The sequence below is a fragment of the Dermacentor variabilis genome, unplaced genomic scaffold (assembly GCF_050947875.1).
Source record: "Dermacentor variabilis isolate Ectoservices unplaced genomic scaffold, ASM5094787v1 scaffold_17, whole genome shotgun sequence".
NCBI lineage: Eukaryota > Metazoa > Arthropoda > Arachnida > Ixodida > Ixodidae > Dermacentor > Dermacentor variabilis.
In genome coordinates this window covers 8,446,760-8,461,161 of record NW_027460335.1, presented here as the reverse complement: position 1 = coordinate 8,461,161, position 14,402 = coordinate 8,446,760, and the positions used below count along the sequence as shown (strand labels likewise).

At 45.3% G+C, this 14,402-nt stretch overlaps 1 long non-coding RNA gene across 2 annotated transcripts in view; it reads right to left on the bottom strand.

Moving 5' to 3' along the window:
* LOC142568153 (uncharacterized) overlaps positions 1–9,739 on the bottom strand; it is a 35,186-nt gene extending 25,447 nt beyond the window's left edge. The window contains exons 1-4 of one of the 2 annotated variants that reach the window (XR_012825372.1): positions 9,655–9,739; positions 8,242–8,349; positions 4,586–4,663; positions 3,298–3,504 (exon numbers count right to left, since the gene is read on the bottom strand). This is a non-coding gene — a long non-coding RNA (uncharacterized LOC142568153). The remainder of the gene's footprint in view (positions 1–3,297; positions 3,505–4,585; positions 4,664–8,241; positions 8,350–9,654) is intronic. The other variant, XR_012825371.1, reaches the window with a different exon arrangement.
* Positions 9,740–14,402: the final 4,663 nt, after the last annotated feature.

The window sequence follows — 14,402 nt, the reverse complement described above, 5'->3', positions numbered from 1 at the left end:
AAGCATCGTAGTTTAGTAAACATCGGGTCGATGCTTTTCTTTGGGCGGGGGGATAATGCCGCTAGGTGTCACGTGCCAGCGCTGAGAAAGAAGTGACTGGAACGCGCACTCGGCAAGAGGTGTGCGCTGAAGAAGCAGAGGCTGAGGAGGCCGGCTTGAGTTTTAGGTACGGCATCTTGCACAACTGTGTGTCTCGCCGACGCGGGGTACATCTTCAATTGTCTTTTCGTGACAATATCTAGATTGCTATAAAAAAAAAACTGCCCAACATACCTTTGTTGCTCTGAAACCAAATTTGCCACTTGTGGTAAGAAACGAATGTTGTAGAAAGTAGGCAGCGAAAAAAAGTATGTTTGTTCATACCCCTACAGCGTGTCAAGCGTTAGGTGCTCTGAAATAGTCAGAAACCTGCACTTGCTTTCGCAGAGGTTTCAGGTTTGCAACTGCAGTTTGCACTGCATCCAGCTGCTGCACAAACACTGGCAGCTATAATTTAGCGTGCATGAAATCAATTTACAACTCCGTCGGTGATAGAACACTTTGGATGAGCATCGGGTACGGTGTCAAAGATGTGCCATTGTCAGTCTCGGACACTGACATTTCAGACACAGCCATTATAATTTTAAAACCCTCAATCTTCATCTGACGTGCCAGGGCTTCTGCTTTTTAATTTAAACATCACCAGACGCTGGCACTTGCTTGGCGATCATGGTGCAAGTTTTGGGTTGGCACCTTGGCTGGCATTCTCCTGTACGGCTACCGCAGATTTCTCGGCAGCTTCTAAAATATTCACCTTGTTTTCTAGATAGTCTGATATTGTCTGCTTCAAGATTTCAAATTCCTTTGTGACGTCCGCTTTCGATCGGCCACTTTGCACTTGCCTGATAATGGTGGCCGTATTTTCCATCGTCAGTCTGCTATAATTTGTTCGCTTCAAACTCTGTTTCAAGTTTGAGACAAACAATGAAGGCAGTGTCGGCACCATCGGTAGCAGCTGCCAATGCAACTACTGCAGACATTTGGTTCTTGAAGCGCCTGAGCCTAGTGTTGCAGTATGCAGCTGAAGTGAGCCAGAATGCACTAAAGGCAATACAAACAATACAACTGGTGATATGAACAGTACAATTGACCATAAGTGACTGACAAGTGTCAACAGCGATGAAAGCATGAAGCTACAGTGTAGTAAGCCCACTGGCATTTCCTCTGCCAGTGGGCTTACTCCCTGGCAGAGGAAATGCGGTGCGGCGGCTCCACGAACGTCAACAATATGTACTTCTCAAGCGGTGGCGCTAGCGTTGGCTTCAATGGAACGTGGGAGAGGCAGCGCGGCAGCCCAAGCTACACCTGAGCATATTAGGCCAAGCCTCGCAGGAGGATGCAGCAAGCGGTGCCTGCTATCGTGGCTGTACCGGAAACGGAACCTCTGAATCGGCATGCGAGATGCGTGCAATGCAGGTTCGAGGCTGCAGAAAAACAAAATGACGGTGATGTTTACGTTTTTGGTAGCTTTTGACTTGTGATCAAGGGGAAAAGTCTGGAAAATCAAACGAGTAGAGCTTGAAACATGCCAAATTTTGATCATTGTTATATATTGACTCTGGAGCGCGTTGTGGTACCATGGCAGAGTCTAAATATTCGAGCTGGTCCAGAAAATCAGGTGTCCGAAAAAGTCACATCAGCAACTGCACTATTATTACGCTGTGACAAAGAACAGATTCGAATTCCACTTAGTGCCAGTAAACATTATGTAAACTATTTTGCAAATCTTATGCTGCAATTGCATGGGCCTGAATTGTCAAGGAGAGGCTGGGCCTTGGTCTGGAATTGCAAAGTACATTTAGTGCAATCTTCCTGTGTTTGCCATGTATGTTGTGAACCAAAATAAAAAATGTCTTGTTCATAGCTGCCAAAATGGAAAAAGCATCGCATTTGTCAATACTGTGGCCAACACGCCAACTTTGCAAACACATGTTAATAGTGCTACAGGTGCAAAAATAACATCTCTCGGCTTGACTTTATTACTGCCTTTGCAAACAGTGTGATAAAATAAGTGGAAGTGTACAGCAGAAATGTGACAGTGCACCGTTTGGCTTCTGAGAATAGAAATGGAAACAGTGTAACTGTTGATTTTCATTGGAAGCTTTGTTGCGCAATGGCTACCGTGTTGACAGTGAACTTGAAAACACTGTGGTGGAATTTCTTTGTGAGCACCGTGCATGAGTTCTACTGATAACACTAGATTGGAACGGCCTTCCTAACCACGTTGCTGTCATCATGTGCTTATCGAAGTTTGTCGAAAATGTAAAAAACTTGCTGTTACTGTGACTATGTATTTTTATTCTTGCCACCCATAATGTAACGCCCCATTTACTGGGGCCTTTAAGGTAATAAAACGAAATGAAATTCAGTTCACTGCAAAGGCAATTGAATTTGCTCACTGCACTAGTGTCTCGCTTCTTGAAGTGAAAAGGTTTGACTTTTCACATCGGCGAAGGTGGATGAGATTTTACCACATTGTAGCAAGAGTGCTGCGAAAGAACTATCTACTGGGATAAACTCGCGCAACGGAAGAGGTCTCATTGGCCACTGCAGTCTGCAAACATTGCACAAAAAACCTGAAGTTGCTATCGACAGGAGAGAATCGAAATGAGTGTATGGCCTGCAGTCCCCTGAAGACACGTATAAGGCAGCTGAAGTTATGGCTGGCATGCACCTCAGGTGCCCAGTACATACTGCTAGTTGCCTGATAACACTGTTGCGCATGCCTAGTCCTGCTTAGTCAAGTGCTGTGGGATGTTGTGACTCAAAGCTTTTCCAGAACAAGAATCCCCACAGTCTCAATGCGCCGTTCACCACTCTCAATGAATGAGCATATGGATAAAGAAGTATGTTACTGCATTAAAGAATTTTGTTCGAATTTTGTTCACCTCAAGCACAGGGGCTGACTTACATTTCGCACTGATCTATATTCCCGTTTTTTCACTATACTGATTTAGACATAACTAAAGGACTCACTGGGCTTAATGTGATTGTAAAGCACTGTGAGGGCCTGCAACACCAGGGCAAGAGAGCTCTGGATTAAACTCACCTAAGGTGCTTCAGTGTGCTCAGTAAAACATTATTTTTGCATTTTGCCCCAATCAGAATGCAGGCAAGAATCACAGACCTGCCCATACGTCCTCAGCAGCAGACTGTCATACACACCTGAGCAGGTCATACCAAGCTAGCCAGACTTGGCTATTTATCACAAACTCACACAAGCAAGCAAATGTAAGAGGAGTGATGGTCACTGCCCACCTGAGGTGGAGACTGATTGATCCACAGTCTCTGTAGTCTGCACGCTCCTCGACTCACTGCCTGCTCTCAAGGAGCACCCAACAGACTTGTCAGCCAGAGGCAAGCTGCACTGCGTGCCAACCTCGACCTGGTCGATGACATTGGAAGGGGCGTGGCGTGCCATTTTCGCAGTCATACCTTCAGCTTGGCTCATCGCATTTGTGAGGCCTGCAGAAAATAATCAGAGTGGCTGCAGTCCTGTTACATCATCGAGTACAAGAAGTAAATCCAATCATAGAATAAATGCGGGGGCACTTTATAATGCACAGCCGTGGAACACAACACAACCCTTTCTGTTCAGTATTTCTAAAGAGACAATCCACATTGAATACTCGAAAACAGGGCAAGCTTTTTCTGTGCAAGGTTTAAGGCAGCAAAATGTATTTCCAACCTTTTCCATCTCATACATTTTAAAGCTCTTGGAGGAGTCTAACTAATGCAAAGTGATTGCAAGATCCTAAGATCCTTGCCATCAGCCTATTAAAATGTTCACTGTAGGATCTCCAATAGCCCCATGTCTTGGGCCAGCTAATACCATCCTATGATTGCAAATTTCCTATATCATCACACTACCTAGTTCCATTCAGTGGCCCCAACAGACTGTCAATTACCTGCCAAACACAATACATTGCTGCCAAAGTTCATTTTTAATGCAATAGCATTCTTTAAGAACTTCAGCCAGTTAGCAGTAGTATGTATGTATGCTTGGAAGAATGCTAACACAATCCTAATCCATAAGAAAGGGGACGCCAAGGACTTGAAAAATTATAGACCGATCAGCTTACTGTCCACTGCCTACAGAGTATTTACTAAGGTAATCACAAATAGAATCAGGAACACCTTGGACTTCTGTCAACCAAAGGACCAGGCAGTATTCCGTAAAGGCTACTCAACAATAGACCATATTCACACTATCAATCAGGTGATAGAGAAATGTGCGGAATAAAACCAACCCTTATATATAGCTTTCATTGATTATGAAAAAGCGTTTCATTCATTCGAAACATCAGTAGTCATGGAGGCATTAAGCAATCAGGGTGTAGACGAGCCGTATGTAAAAATACTGAAAGATATCTGTAGCGGCTCCACAGCCACCACAGTCCTCCATAAAGAAAGCAACAAAATCCCAATAAAGAAAGGCGTCAGGCAAGGAGATACGATCTCTCCAATGCTATTCACAGCGTGTTTACAGGAGGCATTCAGAGACCTGGATTGGGAAGAACTGGGGATAAGAGTTAATGGAGAATACCTTAGTAACTTGAGATTCGCTGATGATATTGCCTTGCTTAGTAACTCAGGGGACCAATTGCAATGCATGCTCACTGACCTGGAGAGACAAAGTAGAAGCGTGTGACTAAAAATTAATCTGCAGATAATGAAATTAATGTTTAACAGTCTCAGAAGAGAACAGCCATTTACGATAGGTAGCGAGGCACTGGAAGTCGTAAGGGAATACGTCTACTCAGGGCAAATAGTGACCACGGTTCCGCATCATGAGACTGAAATAAGCAGAAGAATAAGAATGGGCTGGGGTACGTTTGGCAGGCATTCTCAGATCATGAACAGCAGGTTGCCATTATCCTTCAAGAGAAAAGTGTATTAACAGCTGTGTCTCACCAGTACGCACGTACGGGGCTGAAACCTGGAGGCTTATGAGAAGGGTTCTACCTAAATTGAGGATGACGCAACGAGCTATGGAAAGAACAATGGGTGTAACGTTAAGGGATAAGAAAAGAGCAGATTGGGTGAGGGAACAAACGCGAGTTAATGACATCTTTGTTGAAATCAAGAAAAAAGAAATGGGCGTGGGCGGTACATGTAATGAGGAGGGAAGATAACCGATAGTCATTAAGGGTTATGGACTGGATTCCAAGGGAAGGGAAGCGTAGCAGGAGGCGGCAGAAATTTAGGTGGGCGGATGAGATTAAGAAGTTTGCAGGGACAACATTGCCCCAGTTAGTACATGACCGGGGTAGTTGGAGATGTATGGGAGAGGCCTTTGCCCTGCAGTGGGCGTTACCAGGCTGATAATGATGATGATGATGATGATGATGATGGTGTGTGTGTGTGTGTGTGTGTGTGTGTGTGTGTGTGTGTGTGTGTGTGTGTGTGTGTGTGTGTGTGTGTGTGTGTGTGTGTGTGTGTGTGTGTGTGTGTGTGTGTGTATGTATGTATGTATGTATGTATGTATGCATACCCGCCGTGGTTGCTCAGTGGCTATGGTGTTAGGCTGGTGAGCCTGAGGTCGCGGGATCGAATCTTGGCCACGGCGGCCGCATATCGATGGGGGCGAAATGCGAAAACACCCATGTACTTAGATTTAGGTGGACGTTAAAGAACCCCACGTGGTCGAAACTTCCGGAGTCCTCATCTATGGCGTGCCTCATAATCAGAAAGTGGTTTTGGCATGTAAAACCTCATAATTTTTTAATGTGTGTGTGTGTGTGTGTGCACGCGTGCGTGCATGTGTACGTAACCTCTTTCCCGTCAACTTGTGTCACTGAGTGGTCTATGGTGAAATGGGTAGAGCATCTGGCTGCTGTGCCATTGGAACTGGGTTGAAAACCAACCATCAGCCCAGCTTAGGGCACTGAGCATGTAACACTGGGTATGTGCTCCTTTACAACAAACTTCTCAAGACACCAAGTTGGGTTAGTGGGCATGTTGCACTCGGCATGTGCCGCTCTTCAATGGCCTCTCCCAATGATGTCCAATTTTCCCTGTCTTGCACCAGCTGATTTCAAGTTGTGCCTGCAAATTCCTTAATCTCATCATCCCACGTAACTTTCAGCCACCCTCGAATGTGCTTTCGTTTCCTTAGCACCCATTCTATAGGCCAAATAGACCACCGATTATCTGCCCTATGCATTACATCGCCTGCCTAGCTACATTTTTTCCTCTTAGTGTTAACCAGAATGCCAGCTACTTTTCTTTACTCTGAGATCGACACTGCTCTCTCCCTGTCTCTTCAAGGTACATCTAACCTTCTTCATTCTATCACTTGTTGTGCAGTTATTAATTGTTCCCGAGTTTCTTTGTTAACCTCGAAGTTACTGACCCACATGTTAGTACCAGTAGAATCCAATTATTGTACACTTTTCTTTTGAATGATAGCAACAAGCTAACGGCCACGATTTGATAATGCCTGCAGTATGTGAACTTTCATGGTTTCTCGTTTCTTTGTCTGCTTAGGAGAGCTTACATGTTGCCTTTGTGCCTCACCTCTCACTTCAATTTCTAATTCTTAAATCAGCCATGTTACAGTTTCATTCATTACCATTAATGTTATCTTCATATTTCTGTTCTACTAAAAGCTGCATAATTGTTTGAGAGCATCAGCCTGAATTCATCTACTTCTACCCTGACTGTGTTTAGGCTGGTCTGTTTTCTTTTAACTAATTTTGTCTTTCTCTTCAAATTTAGAATAATCTACCTACAATCAATAACTTCAATTACCTATGATCACTGCCATTTACCATACCTAACACTTCTACATTCTGCACTATGCTAGGGTTGGCACAGAGTATAAAATCTATTTCATTTCTTGTTTGCCCATTAGGGCCTTTTCAGGTGAATTTCCCATTACTGCGCTTCCAGAAAAAGGCAATCATCATTTGAAGGCAATTCCTTTCCGCGAAATCTACCAACATCTCTTGTCTACTATTTCTAGAGTTGATGCCATAGTTGCCAGTCGCCTGTTCTCCCATACAATTTTCTTCCAATTTTGTATTATTGTCACCCATGAATACAGTAAACTAAGTTTGCCTCTTTCTCATTGCTAATTCAACATCTTCATAAAACTGTTCTATCATCATTCCTGGAGGTTGGAGAGTAGGGTTATACTATGAGTAATCTAAGTTTCATGTTAAGTTTTATCACGACGACTGCTACCCTTTTATTAATACTGTCATGTTGAAGTGATGGTGAAAACCAGAGTCGCACAATGCACTCAGCAAACCTGTGCCCAGGAAAACAAGTTACACTCAACACAATGATAGTGGCAAGTACACTCAACAATTTTTTAAATATGATTTGCTAGTCAACTGCATCAGCTTTTATACATGACTTGTCGAATATGTTCCAGTGTAATCGCTGGTGCCTTCACGCATTCCAAAATGTACTACAGAATTCCTGTCGTGCATACAATCTGATTACACAAGGTTAGGCGACGACAGAAAACGGATAGAACCAGCAGTAACATTCAAGAAACTTCCGATACAGAAAGGCGTGTATTAAGTTGAGTGACAGCATTGTAACAGAGATTGGCAGGTGAAAATCGTTCACCAAAAACAAACTATTTGCACGCATGTCAATACTGCAGAATTAATCAGTGTTGCCCACTGTGTACTTATGAATTAGAAATCCTACCCTATATTCCCTCTTGTCTGGAAGACGTCTGCAGTAGAGGACGTGGCCATTAGCAAGTTCTGTATAAGCTTTTGCGTTTTTCTAACCTCCTTACACCCAACGATATGTCGGGAAATGCCCGATAATACCTCAAAGAGCTAAGCTAGCTTCACTAAACAGGGTTCACATGTTAAATGTTGCCAGGTTCAATTTCCAGTGGCAGCCTGTCCAAATCCAGAGATTATTTGCACCTACTGCCGGTTTGCAGGTCTGACCCCCACCTTGTTCATGTACTCCACAACCGCACTAGATGTGTGCTGCTTGTCATTTAAACACCTTGACACCAACTTGGGTCACTGGGCATGTGCCAGTGGGTATGTGCCACCATTGAATGAACCTCAATAACTCAAATACGCGAACAGGCCTTGTCATCTGTCCAGCACAATAGTGGTAGGGTGTGATACATCACTCAAGCCACCATTCATTACCTGCTTTTTTTACTGGAGCAGTACAAGTAATAGAAGCAACGGCATGCCTTGAGCAAGTGGATATACATACTACATTCTGGAATGAGCCAACCAGCATCATTCAGCACTTGCGGCTATTTGTAGTAAACGATGCAGAGACAGGTTAGATCTTCGTGGGCACAAAAAACATCAGCAGAAGCTGCAAAGACAGCAGTAGCAAAGTAAAACACATTAGACAAATGGTTGAGCACACAGCCAGGGATATGGGCCTAGGGAACATCACCACCTAACTGCCCGAAATTGAAACATGCTCCTCACGCAACCAGGAAAATTCACAGAGGAACTCCTCTGATGGTTGTACAAGTATGTGTAAGCATTGTGCCACTCGCTCATCTCCATGCAGCCCAATGTCATTATCAATGTTATGGAACTTGATCCGACCAGTATAAACCCTTATAAACCTGCATCAGTGGTCTGCTTATGCTTGTTAGTGAACATGACAAGGCAGGCTTAAGTAAAAGTTCGATACAGCACTCGAGCGCACAATCATTGGTGTTAACTAAGGTGAAGTTAATTAGCCACAGTTAAGATAGAGTTCATTAGGGCACACAAACTCTTGACCTTTGGTGGGAGTCGAACCCACAAAGTGTAGTGTTAAGTTTAATTTAGCAAAGCTGTTGCAAAACCACCACTACATTTGCTGATAGGTGTATGCAATGCTTTGTAATGGTTCGGATGCTTATTTTAAGCGTGTTCTTTATTTAATCATATGCTATTAGGTGTGTTGTATCGGTGATGTTAATGAATGCACACTGTTTGCTTCACTTTGCTGAGCGCTTGTAGCCTCTCCCTTACGTTGGTATGGGCTATTGCATCTCTTCTTTGCTTACACGCGTAACAGCCATTGCCTAAGTGGAGTATTAGCCATTTATTGTCTTATGAGACGGAGAAATTTCTCGTTCGGTAGGCTCGCTGGAGGCGTCACCACCTGAGTGCACCAAATGGAAAGCACTGACGCCCCAGTTGGTGTGGTCAGCATAAGCAGTGAGGAAGAGAAATAAATGCACTCATGTGTGACCACTGCTCAGCACAACAGCACAACTATGGCGTGACCTCCGCATAAAAAGAAGCGTAACATCCCATAAACGTGGAGAGAGAAAAAAAAAAAAAAGACCCACGAGACAACATTTCCAGCACTAACAGTGCAGTGTATACGGATATGTTTGCGCGTGGGAGGTCCCACCTTGTTTTCGTCGCGACAAAATACAGGCCTGTTGCACATTGCTAACAGTGGTACTCCATTCAATTAAAGGCAGCGCAAAGGAAGTGCAGCAATGCTCATCGAAGGCACGAATTAGTGGTTCTGCGATTTCTGCAAGACTGCGTCAACTGTTTTGCGCAACCTGGCATTATGAGATTACTTTATACCACACGCATTCGCAAACGCGGTGGTCCCTGCAAGTGTCAGCAAAGGAACGCGTAATCGCACAAAAAGTACTCTCACCTCAGCTGCGTTGCGGTGATACGGCGCAGGGTCGGGTCCAGTGGACCAAACAGCGCTCTCCCGCTGAGGCACCGCGTGTGGAAGAATTGTGTGAGGGCGCTCCGAGCGGACTGGATTTACTAGATTGAGGCGGGGGCGCGCTTCGCGGTATATTCAACGTAATTCCGCTGCGGGCGCTGAGACCGACTGCGCACCTACGCTCTTATAATGGTGCTTTATTTCAACTCCAAATTTGTAGTGACACCTTTTTTGCAACGTATACATATTTGAGGCATGTGTTTTGAAAGACAACGTCTTGAATTTCTCTGTCATTGTCAAGTGTCTGCTAGCGAACGCGCGTTCGTTGCGCGGACGCTGGCGGACGGCCAGTTTTTCTCGCAGAAAGTCTGTGCAGTAATTTTTTTTGTGGTTTTACTTGATTTGGTGCGTGCGCAGCTCTTGTCGGCCGGTACCAATCGTAGCTTTAGGCCACTGAACTGGCATTCTTAACATAGTTTTTTTTAAGTAACACTTAATTTGTGCCTGAATAGCCGCCTATATCTGAAACATGAAGCTACGCAATCTACCTATGTTGCGCAGAGGCGCATTGCTCCCTGAGAGAATTAACGCACTGGTGGTATAATGGGTTCTGCTGAACAAGTTCCTAGCTGTCATTCAATATAATTAAACGCCCATTTGGTGGCAGCATGTAAATCTGCTAACTTGATACAGGTAAGGAAAACATTTTTTTGACAGTCTCACCATGTCTGCAACCCATTAAATCTGGGGGCCCAATATGTGGCACCACACTTCTTCAACCGAACGCAGCAGACCTACAAATATTTCTACTTGTATGTGAGGCTTACCGCTCCTTTAATTGACGTAGTAGTTCTGCGGAAACCCGCAAGGTGGAGAGAAGTAATGAATAAAGGGAAAATGAGACATCCACCCGTTCGTAGCAATTGCTACAAAGGAAACCCATACGGGTTCCTCGAAAGAAAAGCCTCATAGTTGAAGAAAAATTCGTCCTGGTCCGGGACTCGAACCCGGGACCACCGCCTTTCCGGGGCAGCCGCTCTACCATCTGAGCTAACCAGGCGGCTAGCAGATGGCAGAGCGAAGTCGAATTTGTCGACAACACGAAGCAAAGGCAAGAGTTTGACGTAGTAGTTCTGCGGAAACCCGCAAGGTGGAGAGAAGTAATGAATAAAGGGAAAATGAGACATCCACCCGTTCGTAGCAATTGCTACAAAGGAAACCCATACGGGTTCCTCGAAAGAAAAGCCTCATAGTTGAAGAAAAATTCGTCCTGGTCCGGGACTCGAACCCGGGACCACCGCCTTTCCGGGGCAGCCGCTCTACCATCTGAGCTAACCAGGCGGCTAGCAGATGGCAGAGCGAAGTCGAATTTGTCGACAACACGAAGCAAAGGCAAGAGTTTGACGTAGTAGTTCTGCGGAAACCCGCAAGGTGGAGAGAAGTAATGAATAAAGGGAAAATGAGACATCCACCCGTTCGTAGCAATTGCTACAAAGGAAACCCATACGGGTTCCTCGAAAGAAAAGCCTCATAGTTGAAGAAAAATTCGTCCTGGTCCGGGACTCGAACCCGGGACCACCGCCTTTCCGGGGCAGCCGCTCTACCATCTGAGCTAACCAGGCGGCTAGCAGATGGCAGAGCGAAGTCGAATTTGTCGACAACACGAAGCAAAGGCAAGAGTTTGACGTAGTAGTTCTGCGGAAACCCGCAAGGTGGAGAGAAGTAATGAATAAAGGGAAAATGAGACATCCACCCGTTCGTAGCAATTGCTACAAAGGAAACCCATACGGGTTCCTCGAAAGAAAAGCCTCATAGTTGAAGAAAAATTCGTCCTGGTCCGGGACTCGAACCCGGGACCACCGCCTTTCCGGGGCAGCCGCTCTACCATCTGAGCTAACCAGGCGGCTAGCAGATGGCAGAGCGAAGTCGAATTTGTCGACAACACGAAGCAAAGGCAAGAGTTTGACGTAGTAGTTCTGCGGAAACCCGCAAGGTGGAGAGAAGTAATGAATTGCTTCGTTATTGCTTCGTAATTGCTTCGTTATTGTCGTTATGGTAGTGCACCGGATAACTGAAAGCAGCGGTTTTTAATGCAGAAGCCCCTTATATGTACAGCTCAGCGGACGTGCAGTTGGGAGCGGTTTAGGTATGAGACATTTAGGTACATTTAATTATATATAAGGTAAGCGTGATATGTCTGTCTCAAAAATCAAGCTCGAGAATAATTTTTTTCGTTCACACCCCTAGAAAAATGCCTGGACGCAGCTACCTCAATTATTTTCTGTTTTTCTAAATTAAGCCAATTGTGACGTTTTACGTCTGGCGATATGATTTTGAGGCACCCTGTTCAGTTCTAACCACCTGGGGCTCACCTAAACGGGAGTACACGAGTGTTTTTCCATTTCGTTCCCACCGAATTCCGCGACCTGGTTTGAACCCGTGAGCTCGCGTTTAGCAGCGCAACGAGCTACCGCACCACTTCTTTTTTTTTTTTTTTCGTTTTTGTTGGTATTGTTAAGCATGAACAGGACAAAAAATTTCATATGGCTTACGGGTCAAATATTAGCACGTATAATGGCTACGTAAAGCTGTTTTCGGCGCCCTAGGTCCGACCGCAATAAAAGCACTCGCAATATATTACTCCGCATTGTGTTACGCGAGAAGGAAATGTTGCACTGCATATTTTTTCTTTTTACTATAAGAATACTTTCCGTAAACCTGAGTACTTCCTGTTTCCCGCTTCAAACAAATATATGTTTTTTTTTTTTTTAAGGCGGCGAGCAGGTAGTTTACATATTTTAGTATACGACTATGGGGAACCAGCGCTGGATAGGCGGCGCCACCATAGCGGCGCGTCGAAAAGAGTGCGTTGCACGCCGCCCTGGCAACGAGACGCGGCATATTCCAGCCTCCCGACCAGACGAGACACACGTGCGCGGCCGTATTATATAGTTCGTATGTTTTCCGTTTTCGCGCCGCTTCAAGTGGACAGTTTTCGTAAAGAAGCTAGCGCCATCAAGTGAAGAAATGACGAAAGAAGCTTCTTAAGCTTTATATATTTTTTACAGTGTGTCGCGGCGAGCACGTGTGTAAATTTCTTTAATAGTTGCGCCTAGCTGCCTCGCAAATCTTGCAGCTACGGCTCCAGTCGTGCTGCGCCATGGTTTCGGAAGTATTAGTTGGCCTGAAGACATTCCATATTTCTCTGGCTAGACATAAAAAATTCTGTTACTTCGCCACAGCAGTCAATGGAGAAGAAAACGTTATCGCATCAGCTGACTCGCGCAAGCAAAGGTTTGAGTGCTCCGCTGCTGGATCCGTAACAACGCTGGCTACATTTAGCATTAATTAGTTAAATTTAGCGGATGCATCTCAGCACCGAGTCCTCATCCGCATGCGCATTTTTAAAAACACATAGGCAGCTTAGTCGCGCGTGCGCCGGCAGTACGCGCACACAACTCGTATTACAAGGCAGCTTCCCTCCCACATAATTCTTGGCAATGAATGGATAATATTTACCTTTCGTATCTTTCGCTTGGTGCGGTGACCTTGGAGGGCTTGGCGGTGGTATTACGAAGGAAAAATGGTTGGTATATATGCCGGATGGTGCGTGCTATTGCTCATTTTGTTTCCGACGAAATGCCGACTGCAGATTCTGCTGTTTGGTACTGTCTTCCACGGCTTACCGTCTTAACTATCGAATAAGCCAAGCACACACGCGAAATTCGATTTAGAAACCAGCCCGACACCGCTTGACCGGGCGACAAGACGGGAACTTACTCCGCTCGCCTGACTGCTTGGATCCAACGCCGCCTCTATTCTTGTTCGTAGGGTTTAGATGGAAAGACGCAGAAGGATACATCCTCCCTCATCGCGACATAGTTGTGGCACTTGTATACGCAACAGAATCGTCGGCGTCCTTTTGTTTTCCTTCGACTTTCAGGGCACGCAACGCCACTACCAGTAGCAATTTTCTTCCGCGGGAGCGGCTGCATTGTGCACGTTCTGAACGCCAGGGCGGCGCTGCAGGGGTCGTGAAAACTCCAGCGCTGGTTCCCCATTTTATACGGGAAACGCGGCAGGACCAGCGCATGTTATGCAGGGAAGCGCACGACGACGAAAAATGCTGTGGCGGCGCTGCGATCGAAGGGCATGTTTGGGACACATCAAGGTCGCGCCATCGGAAACTGCCGGCGATACTTCTTGGAAGGGCCATTCGTGCTACTTCGCGCTCTGGTACATGCGTTCACACCGCTCAAACGGTGTTTATAATTGCGCATGACATATATTTATGCCTTAGGAGTAGATGCTTTTCTTTCTCTTTTTCATTTCATTGTATCTTCTTTTTTAATGCCGCTCTGTGATTGTTCGTGCATTGCTGCGCCAGTGTCGGCTCTCATTCCACTACGTTATCGTACGATTCCCTTTGGAAAACAAATATTTTTTTTCTTCTTCAAGCAGCATATATTTCTCGCGTGTATTTTTGCGCATATAGTTTTCCATTAGTAGGTCTTCAGCAGCGCAGACAGAAAGCATATATGTAACCTTCCTACATGGCGTTTCAAACAAATAAAGTATGTCTGCCCCATCCGGCGCCATGTACTGTGATTTACAGGAATTATTCTTTGCAACATTCCATTCATGTTTCCGTTTTCCCCGCGTAACGGAACGCGGAGTAATTGGCACGGTTTCTTTTATTGCGGTCGGACCTCGGGCGCCGAAAACAGTTT